This window comes from Glycine soja, chromosome 6 (assembly GCF_004193775.1).
Source record: "Glycine soja cultivar W05 chromosome 6, ASM419377v2, whole genome shotgun sequence".
Lineage (NCBI taxonomy): Eukaryota > Viridiplantae > Streptophyta > Magnoliopsida > Fabales > Fabaceae > Glycine > Glycine soja.
In genome coordinates, this window is record NC_041007.1 from 45,147,173 (window position 1) to 45,153,831 (window position 6,659).

Consider the following 6,659-nt stretch of genomic DNA (forward strand, 5'->3'; position numbering starts at 1 on the left):
AAAACAATTATTATCAAAAAATCTTCACTGATTTAGTGGTGTGCACATGCTACAATATCTTGTCATGGGTTCGACTGCTAGGTAGAACAAAATCTAGGAATGTATTTAGTAGTCATTATCACTCATTAGTAGTCATTAAAACCCATTAGTGGTCATTACCACCCATTAGTAGCTATTCAATTTGGCTTCTCAATTCCAAAATTGATTTCATTTTCCAAAATGTTAAGACCAAAATCTCTTTCTTCCTTAATCGAGTATCATATCTCTATGCATTAGTTTTCAAATAAAGCAATCTCTCTCCTTATTCTTGCCCAACTTTCCCCATCCTAATGACAGTAGGTTATTAACTTATTTTATTTTTGCATAATATATAATTGTAATGCCTCAATATTATGAATATTCTATGTGTATATATTCAATATATTTTCTCCATAACCTTTCACCTTATAACTCTCCACCACTTCATTCAAGGAATGAAAGGAGCACCTTCATGGACAGGAAAGTGAGAAATTACTCGAGCATTTTGCCCTCCTTGATCAAAAGATATGAAATTTGAAGAATGGTAGTATTCAACATACCCATTATTGTTGTTGTTTTTGTTATTATTCATTACCTCAGCATGCACACTTTGACCCTTCATATGTTTCCCAGGAGGAGCTGATGAATCTTTCATGAGGGAACCACATTGTCTAGGCTGTGTTTGGTAGAAAACCTTGGAGACCACTATCTCCCATCCTTTCTCCTCTTCATCACTGCCAAGGTTGTATTGATGCATGACCCAATTTGTTTTCCATAGTTTGTGTAAAGCACAAGGATTTTCTTGTAACCTTTCAACTCGGCACTGTTGTAGACTGGTATGTTTTACCAGTTTTGTGCCAACATGTCCCACTTCCATCTTCATCTAAGTATTAGAGATAAAATTAGTTTAGTGAGTTAGAAGTTACTTATTAGTTTAGTTAGTTACAATTTAGTTTAGTTAGTTACAAATTATTTACAAGTTTAGCTATATATGACTCAATGTACTCATGTAAAAATTGATTTACTCATTTTGAGCATTATCCAGTAATACTAAAATACTAAGTTTCTCTTTTCTCTTCCTTCTATCTCTCTACCATAAGTTTTAACATGGTATCAGAGCAAAGTCAAACTTCACCTATATTTTTTTTTCCGCTGCTTGTTCATTTTTTTTGTTGTTGCTTGGTGCAAGCTCCTCTTAGGCAAACTCTAGCGCTTCTACTTTTCCATTCCGGAAGAGTTCTATCAATCGTTGTTGTTGAAGATGGAAAATAATTGGGGAGTTGTATCCAGTATCTCTGGATTTAAGTCATTCAATTTTTCAATTGCATCTTCAACGTTACCACTTTGTACTACCATTTTTAACAGCCATGCGATATGTTATTGTTGCAAGATCTATGTCTGGTTCAGTTCCAGACTCCATTCGGAATTTCTCAGCAGCTTCAACATAGCCTTCGGTGATGAGGAAATTCATTACCAATTTATTCATGTCTTCTTTGCTTGATGGTTAAGCTTTGATGCTTGCTTTGGACTCTTGGAAGAAGATTGAGAAAGTCGAAGTTGGTCAAAGATTTCTAGAAGTTTTTGTTTTGCCGGATGTATTTCCGGCATGTTTAACTATATTCTAAGTTTTCAAATTTTTCATTTCCTTTGATGTTGATGTATTGTCTTCTCTAAGCTGGAAGTGTTTTCAACACCTTCCAGCTTGTGGGGGGTATTAGAGATAAAATTAGTTTAGTTAGTTACAAGTTAGTTATTAGTTAAGTTAGTTACAATTTAGTTTAGTTAGTTACAGGTTTAGCTATATAAGACTCAATGTACTCGTGTAAAAAATGATTTGCTCATTTTGAGCATTATCCAGTAATACAAATAGTAAGTTTATTTTTTCTCTTTCTTCTATCTCTCTACCATGAGTTTTAACACTTAGTGCACCTTTCTCCTTTTCCTTGTTCCTGTTGTGTATGCCTTGGAAGTCCTGTGAAAGAAATGTTGGATTAGGCTATCTTAGCCTGCACTAAAATTTCAATAAATTGACAATCAGATGTGAATCCATATGATGAAAAATATAATAAAACTATATGTTTTCTTCTTCACCAAAAATATATCCCGACTAATAATCAGAGACTAATCATTTTGAGATTGTGTAAAGATCGCTAAAATGAATTTTGTTTTTCAATGAAGTTGTTTTTTTGTTTGCATGGTTATAAATCAAACCTCTTACACTAGTTTGAGAAAATTAATTATCTATTAATTATATTAGATCTTGTTGGTAGTAAAATTATATTTTTAAATTTTTTTAAGCATCTTAAAATATTAAGTCTTCTAAAATTAGGTTTATTTGAATTTTATTCATTTTCTTTTAAAATCATGTGTTTTTAATAGTTAGTGAGAGATTAAAAATATTTTTATTTTTGTGGAACCTAAGGAGAGAGAGACTAGAATAAAAAACAACATATTTTTGAATTATATGTTTTCAATAAGACTAATAATAACTTAACAAAAGAACATTTTGCACAACTAGCGTATGTGCATAATTAAGATAGGGAACAGAAGATAAGAAGCTAGGTACTACATAATAGCAAGGTTAGTCGAAGGGTAATATCCCCTTTCTCTAAATAGCATTCATGTCGGATGGAGATTTAGTCCAAGTTAAGGATAAGATAATATAAATAATTTAAACTTAATAAAGTGAATAATCACATCTTCTACCACAAAATTGTTGCTTCAATAAAACTGATATTTTCAGCTACTTAGTCTCATGTTAGAGAAAAATTTAAAATTGATTATAAGTTAAAATAATTCTGAGTAACTTCTATGTTGCATCCAAAATTTTGTATTAAATTTTATGCCTAACATAAATCACATCACCTCAAAATCAATTTTAATGAAAATTAATTTTACCAACACTCATCCAAAGTCACACTAAATAGGAACAAATAAAAGTTGTTGTCCCTTCTTGGTGTTCACTTCTCAACATGACGAATGGAGAAAAATTAAAAAAAAAAGGAACAAATAGACCTTTTGTTTTTATTTGTAACAAACTTGTCAAATTTGTCATCTTAATTAGAAAGCATGTTATGTTTTTTTATTGACAAGAAAAAAATCTCGTCAAATTCTTCGGCCTTCAATATTGCTTCATTCTCATTTCTTTGCAAAATAAAAAAAGCAAAAAAAATCTTTCAACTTGGACAGAAAACTTTGTTGCCCATCCAATATATACACGCATGCACCTTTCATCTTTTGCACTTACCACACTACTCATTAATTACTTATCGGATCATAATTATTAACCCAACTTATTTTGTCTCATTATTATAGCTTTTCTAGATGGAAGCTAAAACTAAGTCATGGGTAATTCTACCTTTTTTTCTATTGGTTGCAATTTTCATGCAACAATGTGTCCATGGAGAATCGCAAGTGCCCTGCCTTTTTGTTGTTGGATGTCCGACAATGGAAATAACAACAACTACAAAGTCCAATTACAAATCATATGGCATCGACTTCCCAACAAGCCCAACAAGAAGATTTACCAATGGACAAATGCCTATTGACCTAATTGGTAAAATTTCTTTTGGTCTGCAAAATATATTTTTTTTATTAAAATTAGACAATTGTATTCTTTACGTTACTATTACATCTTGCATATGTGGTAACAGTTTCTTTGGTCTGCAAAATATATTTTGTATTAAAATTAGACTATTGTATTTTTTTCTTTCACAATTACATTTTGCATATGTGGTAGCAGTTCCTTTTGGTCTGTAAAATATATTTTGTATAAAAATGATATTATTGTATTGTGTACTTTCACTATTACATGTTGCATATGTGGCTATAGTTTCTTTTGGGTTGCAAAATATATTTTGTATTAAAATTAGACTACTGTATTTTGTACTTTCACTGTTACATCTTGCATATGTCGTAATAATTTCTTTTGGTCTGCAAAATATATTTTGTATTAAAATTAGACTATTGTATTTTGCACTTTTACTAATACATCTTGTATATCACATATATTACACTGCCAAAAGTTTATTTCAAAATGCTTTGGATGGTCCAAGATACAACAGTGAAAGTGCATGAAAAAATGCCTTAAAATTGGTACCAGAGGTACCTACTGCAACTACAGTTTTAACACAGGTCCATATAGTTTTAACAGCCTCAAAAGCACAAGAGACATCACTTAATATGAATTGCACCAAAAATACTACAAAATGTAAGTATGGGCCACAATTATCATGTACCATCCTTAACTTGGATAAAATATTTGCAATTATTTTCTACACATACTCGATGACATAAGTATGTCTATATTCTCTCTAATTTTTAAGGGATCTAGATGATGAAAGATGAATTTTCCTCTTTAGGAATTACCTCGTTGAGTCATTGTCATGGAACTCCCCCATAACTCTCTAAATATCAGGTTTTAAGACAAACCAAAGGATTTGATAAACTAGAAGTTATAACCATTTGATTTAAGGCTCTTGCTACCTCATAATCCCACATTGCATGCACTTCTGATTTCTTTTAATGAATCTTGTAAGCATCATATTTCCATAAAGGATACTTCATCTTGGATATTGACTAATATTATCTAAAATTTATGTAATTAATATTAAAAATAATTATGGGTATACATTTTTTTTTACTAATATCAACTTTTCAAAATTTATAACAATCACTACTAAAAATATCCTATTTTACGACGCACATTCTACGTCGGTCATTCAGTAGCCGACGTAGTAGTCAACGCGGTGGCATTTACGTAATTATATACAATTTTTAAACGGTACATTTCGTAAACGACGACGTTTGAATATAACCCCGGCTTTGTACGTTTGGTTCAACTTATCGAAGACGGTGCTTTTGAATACACCGTCGTAGAAATAAAAGGATACAAAGACGGTGTTGCTTATACACCGTCTTAAATTTTGTACTATATATACTCGTCTTTCCATTGATTCAACACTTCATCTCCTGTATTCGAAAACTCTACGACGAAAACCTAAAACGTAGCGCACATTCTACTCATCCCACTCGATCTCTTTTGTGCCCACCCTCACATCGCCGTTCCCTGACCTCCGTCGTGCCCACCCTAGCTACCTGTTGTTCCCACCACCGCCATAGCCGAAGTCGTGCTCTTTGGAGTGGTGTCGCGATCTTGCTACTGTCAAGGTAAGGATGTCGAAGTACTCAGAGTTCTTGTTTGCTGATATATATGTGTTATAGTATTAGGGGTTTACTTAAGTAAGACTTTTAAAATGTGATTATTAATGTGTTGAGTTGCCCTAACAATGTCATCGTTGAATATGCCAAAAGGATTATCTAGTCTTGATATATATAGTGTCAGATTAATGGTTTAAGCCATGATACATATTGAGTTTTATCTAGTCTTTATTGTGAATTGAAAAACTCAACTACGTATCACGTAGAGATTGACTAAAACTATAGATACATAGATCATATCATAATTTCTACCAGACAATAGTATAATTTTCAAAATGAAGAGCTTCCGGTGAACATGAATGTAGCCAACATGAACAGTAGAAGTTGAAAACAATTTCAGTTGTTTTTTTGCTATATTGTCACTTATAAATGTGAAAATCCAATCATATATATTAAGAAACAAAACAGTGAAAAAAGTTTGGTGTTTCTTACTTGCAAGCCTAGCAACAGAGTTCCATCTGCCTTCACCATGCAACCTGACATACTCAACAAGCAACCTGTCCTCTTCAGCAGTCCAAGGTCCCTTCCTCCATACCTGCTCCTCTATGACACCTCTACCCATATGGCCAGTCATAACTTCCCCCCAATACATGGAATAAGGCTTGAAGTTTGTGCTTGGATAAAATATTTTCTTCCAATTTCTGTGACACTGATTTAGGTCTAGTGTTTGTTGCATATTTTGAGTCTAGTATTGCATATTTATACCTGCTTTGTTTTGATCAATAGTATGACACTGATTGTTAAGCTTGAACTGAAACTTAGAGTCCAACAACTGCTATTCGAGTTGGATAATTATTTGGCACTAGGTTTTGGAAAAGTCTAAAAGAAATGCTCTTGGGTCATGGCTGGAATAGAACTTTGAGAAAGAAATATGTCTGAGCTTAGTCCTAACAAATTAGAGTCATTAATTGTAGTTATTATTCAATTGATACCATTGTTAGGAACAACATAGTGTTAGGAACAGCATAGTGTTAGGATGCAGAGATGGCAATGCTGGTGGTTGGCTCTAACTTGGTCCACTTGGAAGCTTAGGAACAACATAGTGTTCTCTAATGCAACCTTTAATGCTAACAAACTGTTTGAAGATGCAATATTCACTCTATGGACGTGGCTCAAGCACTTTGAGAAAGATTTTACTATCCATTTTAATCAATGGTCAAGTAGCATTAGACACGGCTTTTGCATCAGTAGAGGATACATATTTTTGACTAATAGATGTACATTTACTGTACCCATATACTGGTTCCCTCTCAGACCTGTTTTGTCTGACTTTGGAACCATTTCTATGGTACCCATACTGCTGTAATATAGTACCTCTGGTAACTCTTTACATATCTATAAAATAATATCTTTGCTGATCAAAATAAAAATTGATACCATTGTTTTTGTTTTCATATAGTGACTCAGAATTTATTTTTAAC

General features: G+C 32.5%; 1 pseudogene; it reads right to left on the reverse strand.

The window, feature by feature from the left end:
• Window positions 1–433: 433 nt before the first annotated feature.
• Window positions 434–5,800, reverse strand: LOC114416353 (annotated as a pseudogene).
• Between the last annotated feature and the right edge of the window lie 859 nt (window positions 5,801–6,659).